At 48.0% G+C, this 11,427-nt stretch overlaps 1 pseudogene; it reads left to right on the top strand.

Moving 5' to 3' along the window:
* The first annotated feature begins 6,010 nt into the window (after positions 1-6,010).
* Positions 6,011-9,168, top strand: LOC122969703 (annotated as a pseudogene).
* Positions 9,169-11,427: the final 2,259 nt, after the last annotated feature.

Below are 11,427 nucleotides of genomic sequence, written 5' to 3' on the forward strand. Positions count from 1 at the left end.
TCAATTTCCTCTGTCATGGCGAAACATCAAAACTCAACGCCACGCCACGGCCAAACCATCATGATCATACACTAGTCTAGATGACACACACTGATTTTGAAGTCCTTACCATGGATTCTGTAGGAGGAGTTCTTTAAAATACAAGGTATGCGAAATGGCCAAGAAAAGGCGAAAATGTACCATTTTTGTCAAGATGGCCGACTTCCTGTTCCACTTACAATAAAGCTTCAAGAGGCTTTTTTGTGCGTGTTGACATTATACATGTGCCCTGTGAATTTCATCTTTCTACGTTAATCTGGAAGGCGGGGCTGCAATTTTGAAATTTTAAAGGGGGCGCTGTTGAGCCATTTTGCCACGCCCATTCAAAGTGACCACATAGGATTTTAGCTGACATCACTCTAGACATGTGTGTCAAGTTTCATGACTGTAGAGCAATCCCTTCTCCCTGAAAAACAGTATCGTATTTCATGGCAAAGGATGTGTCGCCATGGTAACAGCATTCAGTTTTGGGTCATGAGCTGCCAAATGTAGCATCACCAAGGTCTTGTTTATTAGCTGACTTAATTTCAGGTGCATCAGCCAAATTTCCTAGGAGTAATTAGACAAAGTACGACGCATGATACTTCCTGTTGCCAGTAGGTGGCGCTATGACTTTCGCTAAATATGAGACTGAACATGTGTTCAGATCGGGACTCTTAACAAGCATATGAAATTTGGAAAAGATCAGACCACGTGGAGTCAAGTTATAAGGCATTGAAATTTCATGGCGTCACATCGAAATTCGCTGCGTCGCCATGGCAACACCTTTCAACGAAGGGTCACCAACTTCATAATATAAGATCTCCAAGGTCTTGAGGCTATTCTCAGTAAATTTCAGCTGGATTCCATCACCGTGCTGCCCACAGGGCGTCAGAGCGTAAAACATGTAACTTCCTGTTGCCAGGAGGTGGCGCTATGACTCATATCCTGTATTGTCACATGGACCCGTTCAGGGCGGGACTCTTATGAAGCACAAAAGGTTTGGCTCTCTTAGGATCATGTATGCCGGAGTTATAGCCGTTTCATTTTTTAAAGGGGGCGCTGTTGAGCCATTTTGCCACGCCCATTCAAAGTGACCACATAGGATTTTAGCTGACATCACTCTAGACATGTGTGTCAAGTTTCATGACTGTAGAGCAATCCCTTCTCCCTGAAAAACAGTATCGTATTTCATGGCGAAGGATGTGTCGCCATGGTAACAGCATTCAGTTTTGGGTCATGAGCTGCCAAATGTAGCATCACCAAGGTCTTGTTTATTAGCTGACTTAATTTCAGGTGCATCAGCCAAATTTCCTAGGAGTAATTAGACAAAGTACGACGCATGATACTTCCTGTTGCCAGTAGGTGGCGCTATGACTTTCGCTAAATATGAGACTGAACATGTGTTCAGATCGGGACTCTTAACAAGTATATGAAATTTGGAAAAGATCAGACCACGTGGAGTCAAGTTATAAGGCATTGAAATTTCATGGCGTCACATCGAAATTCGCCGCGTCGCCATGGCAACACCTTTCAACGAAGGGTCACCAACTTCATAATATAAGATCTCCAAGGTCTTGAGGCTATTCTCAGTAAATTTCAGCTGGATTCCATCACCGTGCTGCCCACAGGGCGTCAGAGCGTAAAACATGTAACTTCCTGTTGCCAGGAGGTGGCGCTATGACTCATATCCTGTATTGTCACATGGACCCGTTCAGGGCGGGACTCTTATGAAGCACAAAAGGTTTGGCTCTCTTAGGATCATGTATGCCGGAGTTATAGCCGTTTCATTTTTCATGGCGAAGGATCGAAATTCGCCGCCCAGCCACGCCCCCTAGGAAAGACTAATGAGAATTGTTTTAATAACTTTTAATCTCCTATGCCTGTAGATGATACGGACCGAATTTGAAAGTCCTGGGGTCAAATCTCTAGGAGGAGTTCGTTAAAGTATGCGGGCTGGAAATGACAAAATCGGTGCAAAATTTCAACTTTGATACAAAATGGCCGACTTCCTGTTGGAGTTAGGCTATGTGTCCTTGAGACTTTTTGGTGCGTCTGGTCATGATACATATGCATACCGAATTTCGTTCTCCTACGACAATCTGTATCGAGGGGCTCAATTTTCTTGACTTTCTAGGTGGCGCTGTCGAGCCATTTTGTCCCGCTTTATTTCGAGACCCATAAAATATCGCAATTTTCGCCAGTCTTGACATCTGTGCAAATTTTCATGAGTTTTCGTGCATGTTTAGGCCCTCAAAAATGCGTTTGTTTCGGAGGAATAATAATAATAATAATAATAATAATAATAATAATAATAATAATAATAATAACTCCTTCAGTTTCAATAGGGCTTCGCACCGGTCGGTGCTCGGGCCCTAATAATAATTCCTTCAGTTTCAATAGGGCTTCGCACCGGTCGGTGCTCGGGCCCTAATAATAATAATTCCTTTGGAAACAAGAGGGCTTCGCGCTGGTCAGCGCTCGGGCCCTAATAATAATAATAATAATTCCTTTGGAAACAAGAGGGCTTCGCGCTGGTCAGCGCTCGGGCCCTAATAATAATAATAATAATAATAATAATTCCTTTGGAAACAAGAGGGCTTCGCGCTGGTCAGCGCTCGGGCCCGAATAATAATTCCTTTGGAAACAAGAGGGCTTCGCGCTGGTCAGCGCTCGGGCCCTAATAATAATAATAATAATAATAATAATAATAATAATAATAATTCCTTTGGAAACAAGAGGGCTTCGCGCTGGTCAGCGCTCTGGCCCTAATAATAATAATTCCTTTGGAAACAAGAGGGCTTCGCGCTGGTCAGCGCTCGGGCCCTAATAATAATAATAATAATTCCTTTGGAAACAAGAGGGCTTCGCGCTGGTCAGCGCTCGGGCCCTAATAACTCCTTCAGTTTCAATAGGGCTTCGCACCGGTCGGTGCTCGGGCCCTAATAATAATTCCTTTGGAAACAAGAGGGCTTCGCGCTGGTCAGTGCTCGGGCCCTAATAATTCCTTTGGAAACAATAGGGCTTCGCGCTGGTCAGCGCTCGGGCCCTAATTAAAGCTGCAAGCAGCGATGATTGGGCCCTCGCGTCCTTGCGTACGTTCTGTTGTGCTCAGGTGAATTGTTTCTGTCAGGGGCATGTAGATGTCTTCAGACTTGGCCATGTTTAGACAGTGCAGAAGTTCAATTTGATCCCCTGTATGTGTTCACATAGTGTTTTAGGCATAGTTTTGTGTATTAGATACAGGAAGACAGCATTGTATGATATAGTTCATGTGATTTACATGCAATGTACAGGGTCTTTCCCTTGCAGAAAGTGCAGTGTAACATATGATCATAGGGTATTTACTGGTGCTACATATTGTAAAGTGAAACAGCATGTGGCATAGTAATGTGATTTTGAGAATTGTGCACAAGTCACTTATGTTGTTTTGATTTTTGTGGTATGATGGCAAATTCAAACCAGAAGTTGAGAAAATGTTGCAGTTCTTGTTAGTGTTGTAGTGCATGACAGAAAAAGTAATGTTATCTTAGTGAAATTTTGTGAAGCACATTCGGTAGTTGGAGGCTGTTTTATTTTAGTTATTGACAAATAGCAAAGAAAGCGAAGGAATTTGACATGTTGTGGTATCATAGCATTGCAAAACAATCAGCACGACACTGCAGGGAATTGAACCCCATCCTGGTTTATCAGGAGTACCATTACCAGTGTCTTTTGTTGTTTTTTTGTGCTATATGGAAGGTAAAAGAAAACCTGCATTATCAACAGCATAAGTTGTCACAATTTCATATATGTCATTGAATCAATATGTAAATTAAAAGCAGAAGTGCTATTTGTCAGTGTTATGTTTAAATATGACTTTTTAAGATAGTTTAGCGTGTGCCATTGTTGTACATGAGTGCATCTATTCATAATATGGCATTCATGTACTTGTGCACTAATATTTAATGACGCATTTTATAATAAGTGCTGCGTTGGTAATTCATTGATGTGAGCTGTTAAGTGTATAAATAATATTTGTAGTATTTATTACATATGTAATTTTTGTATATCATACTTATATATGCTGTATAATGCAGTAAAAGAAACCTGTATTAGTGTCACGGCGAATAGGTAAAAGGTAGTGATTCAACTTATGTAGTGTTGTTATGGTTTGCAGAGAAGAATGTGAAATGAGAATATAGTAATAGTGTTAATATGTGATGAAACAATTAGTGAAAGGCTTTGCTATGCCATTAGGAAAGGATAGAATACTTTGTTGTGAGTTGTTTTTATCAAAAAGCAGAGCTGTTAGTGTGTTAGCAGTTACTGTCAGAAGTGATTATGACATGCTATTTGTACATGTAAATGAACAGAGTATTCCCTCATAGTCACTGAAATAAGTTGGTAATACAACTGCTTTTATGTCATAGTGTGTTGTTTTGACATACACATGGTCTATTAATGTGCCTCTTTCAGTGGTTGCTGTTGTTACATGCTGCACATATCCTTTCTTGGTTATAAATTTGCAGATGTTTGATGACTTAAAGATGTCGTCATTGAAGTCGCCCATGACAGCAATAGTATTACATTTTGAGTCCAGCCAATTAAGTAGTTTACCCAGATGTTCTGTAAACAATGACAAAGGATAACATGGTGGCCTATATATGACAGCTAGTAATATGTTATAAGTAATAAAGTTGTATAGCAAACATTCTAAGTTGGTGTGTGGTAGTGCAATCAATTCATATGCCACATTGTTTGCAGTGTATATGCCAACTCCCCCATGTTGTTTACTTTGCAAGGACATTAAGGTAGGGTTGTTGCTACTGTATGCAAATCTCCTTGGAGAATTGTGAAATGTGAAGCCGTCAATGCTAACCATGTCATTGGTGGAGTCATCAGTTAGCCATGTTTCTGTTACAGCAATACAGCTAAGGTGTAAATGCTGTGTTGTGGATGCCAAATCTGAAACATGTGGCGTCAGTTTTTGGATATTAATCAAAAACACATTAAAAGTATATGGAGTGACTATGTTGTGTGTAATATTTTCAGTTAAGAAGGGTTGCATACTTTTAATTGCGTCTTTAATGCTGTCATTACAATAAATTGCTTTTTCTGTGAAGTCTTTGATAATTAAACCGGACAAACTCTTAACGCGACTGAGTGCTACATAGGCCTGTCCAGATGCAAATATTTTCTTCATGGACACAACAGCTTTGTCAACAGTGATACCCTGCACTTTATGCACTGTACAAGCCCATGCAAGTTCAAACCACCCTTATTAGTGACTTTTTCTTCTTCTGGTTTGATTGCGGTTGAATTCATTAATTGTTTAGAGGGATATGCAGTTTTTTTCCTTGTCTGTGCTCCAACTTGGTTATCATCAAATTGAATGTACACTGTGTGAGGAAAGTTGTTTTTGTTAGAAATAGCGATATGAGTTACTGTGCCACACACTCCATTAACTAGTCCATCGTCAACATCTACATTTTTACATAAATGAAGTTTATAGACTTATAAACAAAGTTCGGGAACCAAAGACCACGCCTTGTACGCAACCCATTTCCGCACCACAGGGTATTTAGACACACCATATCCGCTCCTCTCCCCTCTGTCTCAGCTTGCAAGCACCCTGTGACACACCAGCATAAACTTAAAACTTCTTACTCACATCATGGACCTCGAACTGCTCCTCAACGCTTCGGACGAGGACTCGTTCGAAGTCCCGGAGTCCCCCGGCGTCCGATCTTTCCGGCAGCCTCGCCTGCGCTCCTCGGTTTCCCTCATCCCGGCCTCTCGGCCCTCATCCTCCGTCGACGACGGTATCGTCGAGCCCTCGATCCCCAGCGGCTCCAGGGGAAGGTCCCGTACTCGGCGTCCGAAGGAAGCTACTTATTCCTGATGCTCACTCCAGCCTCGCTCGAGATCCCGGAGCCCGCCCAAGAGGAGCAGCCACCGCGCGCAGCGCTCTCCTCGCCTCCGGTGTACGGACCGCTCCTCGGCCCCAAACATGTCCGAGTGGACCGTCGCTCGCTTAAAGCATTTCCTCAGCCAAAATAACATTCCCTTCCACCGCACCGACAACAAGGCAAGACTGTTTCAATTACACACAAACTCCCTGAAGGACAGCACTCTCTCCCGTCCATCTTCCCACGATCTTCCGGGTTCCCGACGTCGCGCGCGCGACGACGTCCGTGACGTCACGGCACATCGCTCCGCCACACGCACACCTTCCTCCTCAGCAACCTCAGCCTCCCCAGTACAGTCTGCTTCTAACCCTATGCAGGCTCTCTCTGCTCCACAGCCATTTCCTCCTCCTACTTTCTCTTCAGCCGCACTTACATCCCATGCATATACATTCCATCACCCCAGCATCCCTTCCTCCTCTCCGGCTCCTATCTTTGCTGCTCCTTCCCTCCCGGCCATCTCAGCTGCTCCTCCACCCGCACCAACCACGGCAGCCGCTCAGACAGCACAAACAACAGCGGGCCCCAGCAGCTCCACGAGTTACACCCAACCTGTTCCTCCTCTTTCTTCTTTTCACCCTCCCTGTCTCCTCCCCTACCCCCCGGCTCCCCACGACCTGCACTCTAGCATTACCCGTACTACAGCACCTGCACCTCCTTATCCTACAGCCTTACACACAGCCAGCCTCGGCCTTTTCCTGGCTCCCACACCTCCATCCAGCAGCTACACCCTGGCCACCGTCCAGCCACCAGTGCGCCCCCTAGCATCCGCCCGGCCCTCCCCCGTGTCTCCCACCCTCAGGCAGCAGATCCTAACCGGTAATTACATTGATCTCGCTCAACTCATTCACCCTACATCAATTAATCCTCACATCCCCAGGGAACTGCTCACCTCATTCGGCCCCTCAGAACTTAAACAGCCACTTCCTGCTCGCTCCAAGGACCTCACAGTCGCTGAGTTCGCTTTTGCGTTCTCATTGTATAGAGACATAATTTGTTCAGCCTTCCCCGACCGCAGGTCCGAGCTCGATGATTACTTGTCATTAATTCTCGACCTGGCCTTGCGTTTCGGTGGCAACGGTTTCTATACCTATCATATCCTCTTTGCCTCCCAAGCCGCCGGTCGCCTCCAACAGTTCAACCAGGGCACGTACTGGGGAACATTGGACCACGAGCTATACTGCCAAGTTTTCGCAGCTCGCGCTTCTCTGCACTGCAAAACATGTGGCGCCCCTTCCCATCCCGCCGCAGCATGCACCCTCTCCGCCCCCCTGCCCCGCGCCTCGGTAACAGACAAGCGAAGCCCAGCCATGCCACACTACTTGCCATCGGTGGCTCCCCCACCATCCATCACCCCCAAACCTGCCTTAGATCACCCATCCATCCTCGGCCCCCTCCCCAAAGGCACAGACAGGAGAGGGAGACCTGTCCTCTACCAGGGAGGACGGATGATCTGCAATAACTTCAACGACCTCAGTTGCAGCTCCTCCAGCTGCAAATTCCTCCACACTTGTTCATTCTGCAGGGGAGCCCACGCCAGAGCCACATGCCCACACAACCCGACAAAGCAACAGCTGTGTAAGCATCTCAATACCCCTGTTAACATCAACGCCCTAGCCACTGCCCTACAAAACCATCCAGACACCCAGTTCGTCAACTTCCTCATTCAGGGCTTCACTTACGGTTTCCATCCGGGTCTGCAGGCCACGCCTGAGTCCACTCACATATGCAACAACTTGCAATCAGCCCTGTCTGAACCCACCACAGTTGACAGACTACTGCAAAAAGAAGTTGATGACGCCTTCATGATTGGCCCTTTCTCCAGCCCCCCTTTCCCGTCTTTCAGAGTCAGCCCAATCGGAGTGGCAACCAGGAAGTACTCTGGGAAAAAGAGGCTCATCATCGACCTTTCGTCCCCCCACGGTTCCACTGTTCCAAGCATTAACAGCCTGATTCCCAGCCTGGACTTTTCCATGCAATACGCCACCATAGACCACGCCATTTCCCTCATCCGACTCGCGGGCCAGGGAGCATGGTTGTCCAAGGCGGACATCACAAGTGCTTTCAAAGTCCTCCCCATCCACCCCGACTACTGGCACCTCTTCGGGGTCTCCTGGAAGGGCGCATACTATTTTGCCGTGCGTCTAACCTTCGGCTGCAAGAGCAGCCCAAAAATTTTCAACTCATTGTCCGAAGCCCTCTGCTGGATTCTTTCCAACAATTATAAACTCCCATACGTCATCCACCTACTTGACGACTTCCTCACGGTCACGCCACCGTCTTCGCCCCCGTCTCACCACAATGATTTCCGCATTCACTGATCTCGGCGTTCCCCTGTCTCCAGAGAAAACAGAAGGCCCAAGCACATCCTTGGAATTCCTCGGCATCACCCTCAACTCCATTACACTCCAAGCATCTCTGCCTACTGAGAAACTCCACCGCATTTCTCTACTCATTCAAAACTTTCTCATGGCCAACACATGCACCAAACGTCAATTACTCTCTCTGCTGGGCCATTTCAACTACACCACCCGCATCATCCCTCAGGGCCGATCTTTCTTGTCACACCTTCTCTCCATAGCCACCGCCGTCCCATCCATCCACGACCACGTCACGCTAGACAGCGCGTGCAAGATGGAACTAAAAATGTGGCACCAGTTCCTCTCTTCCTGGAACGGCATCTCCTTCTTTTACGACGTCCACGTTACAGATGCCAATGACATCCAGCTATACACCAACGCCGCCCCTTCAGTCGGCTTCAGTGGTTACTACGGTGGCAGATGGTTCTCTGCCGAATGGCCACCTGACTTCTCTTCCCTGGCCCCTTCCTCCACCATTTCAGAAATGTACCCGATTGTCATCGCTGCCATTCTTTGGGGGCATGAATGGTCCAAAAAGACCATCGCCATCCACTCTGACAACAGCGCCGTCGTCGACATCCTCAACAAAGGCCGGTCACACAATCTGGACATCATGCAGTTCGTGCGCAAGCTCACATTGGTTTCAGCCCAGCACCAGTTCATCATCCGAGCACTCCACATTCCAGGCCACAAAAACGCAATCGCCGATTCACTCTCTCGTTTCATGTTTCAGAAATTCAGACAACTAGCTCCAGCCTCCAACCCTCTTCCAACTCCAGTCCCACCATTTTCAGCCACAATCTACAACTGAACCCGCAACTGGAACAACTGGTCACCACTTCACGGGATAACATCATCAACAGCGTCACCCCTTGAACACTATCTCCATACTTCACCGGCTGGAATTCCTTTAAAACCTTTCACGTCTCCCACGGACTCCCATTCCCTTCAACGGACATTCTTACCCTCTCCTGCTTCATTACATTCTCCCACACTCAACTCAAGATCAAGTCTTCCACCATACAGACCTACCTCAGCGGAATCAATTTCCCGGATTCCCGGAGCACCATACGACGTCGTCGCATCTCCTCCTTTCATCTATCACTCTCCTATCCACTCCCTCCTTCCCCTCTTTCCCGCCTGCTCTTCTTTCTCCCCATCCCTCGACCCTCATCCCTTCGACCCCTACCCCCTCATCCCGCATCCCACGACCTCGACCCTCACCCCCGCATCCTCACACCCCCCGACCCTCTCCCTTCCCCCATCCATCCTTCCCTCTCCAACCATCCCTCTAACTATCCTTCCTCCTTTTCACCCTGCCTTCCATCACACTCCCAATAAACCATTAAATCCATATTCTAGAAGGAGTGGTCTTGGTTAGTGAAATGAAGTTTATAGACTTATAAACAAAGTTCGGGAACCAAAGACCACGCCTTGTACGCAACCCATTTCCGCACCACAGGGTATTTAGACACACCATATCCGCTCCTCTCCCCTCTGTCTCAGCTTGCAAGTCCCTCCCACCCGACCCCTCCGCTAACTTTCCTCTCTTCTCTGCTCAAACACAGGAACAGGGGGCCTCGTACAGATGCCAGATCATCGAGACAGCACCCCCACCCTGAGTCTCAACCCCTGTTCCCACTTACCTCCCCGACGTCGACGCATCTCCTCCTTTCATCTATCACTCTCCTATCCACTCCCTCCTTCCCCTCTTTCCCGCCTGCTCTTCTTTCTCCCCATCCCTCGACCCTCATCCCTTCGACCCCTACCCCCTCATCCCGCATCCCACGACCTCGACCCTCACCCCCGCATCCTCACACCCCCCGACCCTCTCCCTTCCCCCATCCATCCTTCCCTCTCCAACCATCCCTCTAACTATCCTTCCTCCTTTTCACCCTGCCTTCCATCACACTCCCAATAAACCATTAAATCCATATTCTAGAAGGAGTGGTCTTGGTTAGTGAAATGAAGTTTATAGACTTATAAACAAAGTTCGGGAACCAAAGACCACGCCTTGTACGCAACCCATTTCCGCACCACAGGGTATTTAGACACACCATATCCGCTCCTCTCCCCTCTGTCTCAGCTTGCAAGTCCCTCCCACCCGACCCCTCCGCTAACTTTCCTCTCTTCTCTGCTCAAACACAGGAACAGGGGGCCTCGTACAGATGCCAGATCATCGAGACAGCACCCCCACCCTGAGTCTCAACCCCTGTTCCCACTTACCTCCCCGACGTCGATGCATCTCCTCCTTTCATCTATCACTCTCCTATCCACTCCCTCCTTCCCCTCTTTCCCGCCTGCTCTTCTTTCTCCCCATCCCTCGACCCTCATCCCTTCGACCCCTACCCCCTCATCCCGCATCCCACGACCTCGACCCTCACCCCCGCATCCTCACACCCCCCGACCCTCTCCCTTCCCCCATCCATCCTTCCCTCTCCAACCATCCCTCTAACTATCCTTCCTCCTTTTCACCCTGCCTTCCATCACACTCCCAATAAACCATTAAATCCATATTCTAGAAGGAGTGGTCTTGGTTAGTGAAATGAAGTTTATAGACTTATAAACAAAGTTCGGGAACCAAAGACCACGCCTTGTACGCAACCCATTTCCGCACCACAGGGTATTTAGACACACCATATCCGCTCCTCTCCCCTCTGTCTCAGCTTGCAAGTCCCTCCCACCCGACCCCTCCGCTAACTTTCCTCTCTTCTCTGCTCAAACACAGGAACAGGGGGGCCTCGTACAGATGCCAGATCATCGAGACAGCACCCCCACCCTGAGTCTCAACCCCTGTTCCCACTTACCTCCCCGACGTCGACGCATCTCCTCCTTTCATCTATCACTCTCCTATCCACTCCCTCCTTCCCCTCTTCCCCGCCTGCTCTTCTTTCTCCCCATCCCTCGACCCTCATCCCTTCGACCCCTACCCCCTCATCCCGCATCCCACGACCTCGACCCTCACCCCCGCATCCTCACACCCCCCGACCTTCTCCCTTCCCCCATCCATCCTTCCCTCTCCAACCATCCCTCTAACTATCCTTCCTCCTTTTCACCCTGCCTTCCATCACACTCCCAATAAACCATTAAATCCATATTCT

The sequence above is a fragment of the Thunnus albacares genome, chromosome 2 (genome assembly GCF_914725855.1).
Source record: "Thunnus albacares chromosome 2, fThuAlb1.1, whole genome shotgun sequence".
NCBI lineage: Eukaryota > Metazoa > Chordata > Actinopteri > Scombriformes > Scombridae > Thunnus > Thunnus albacares.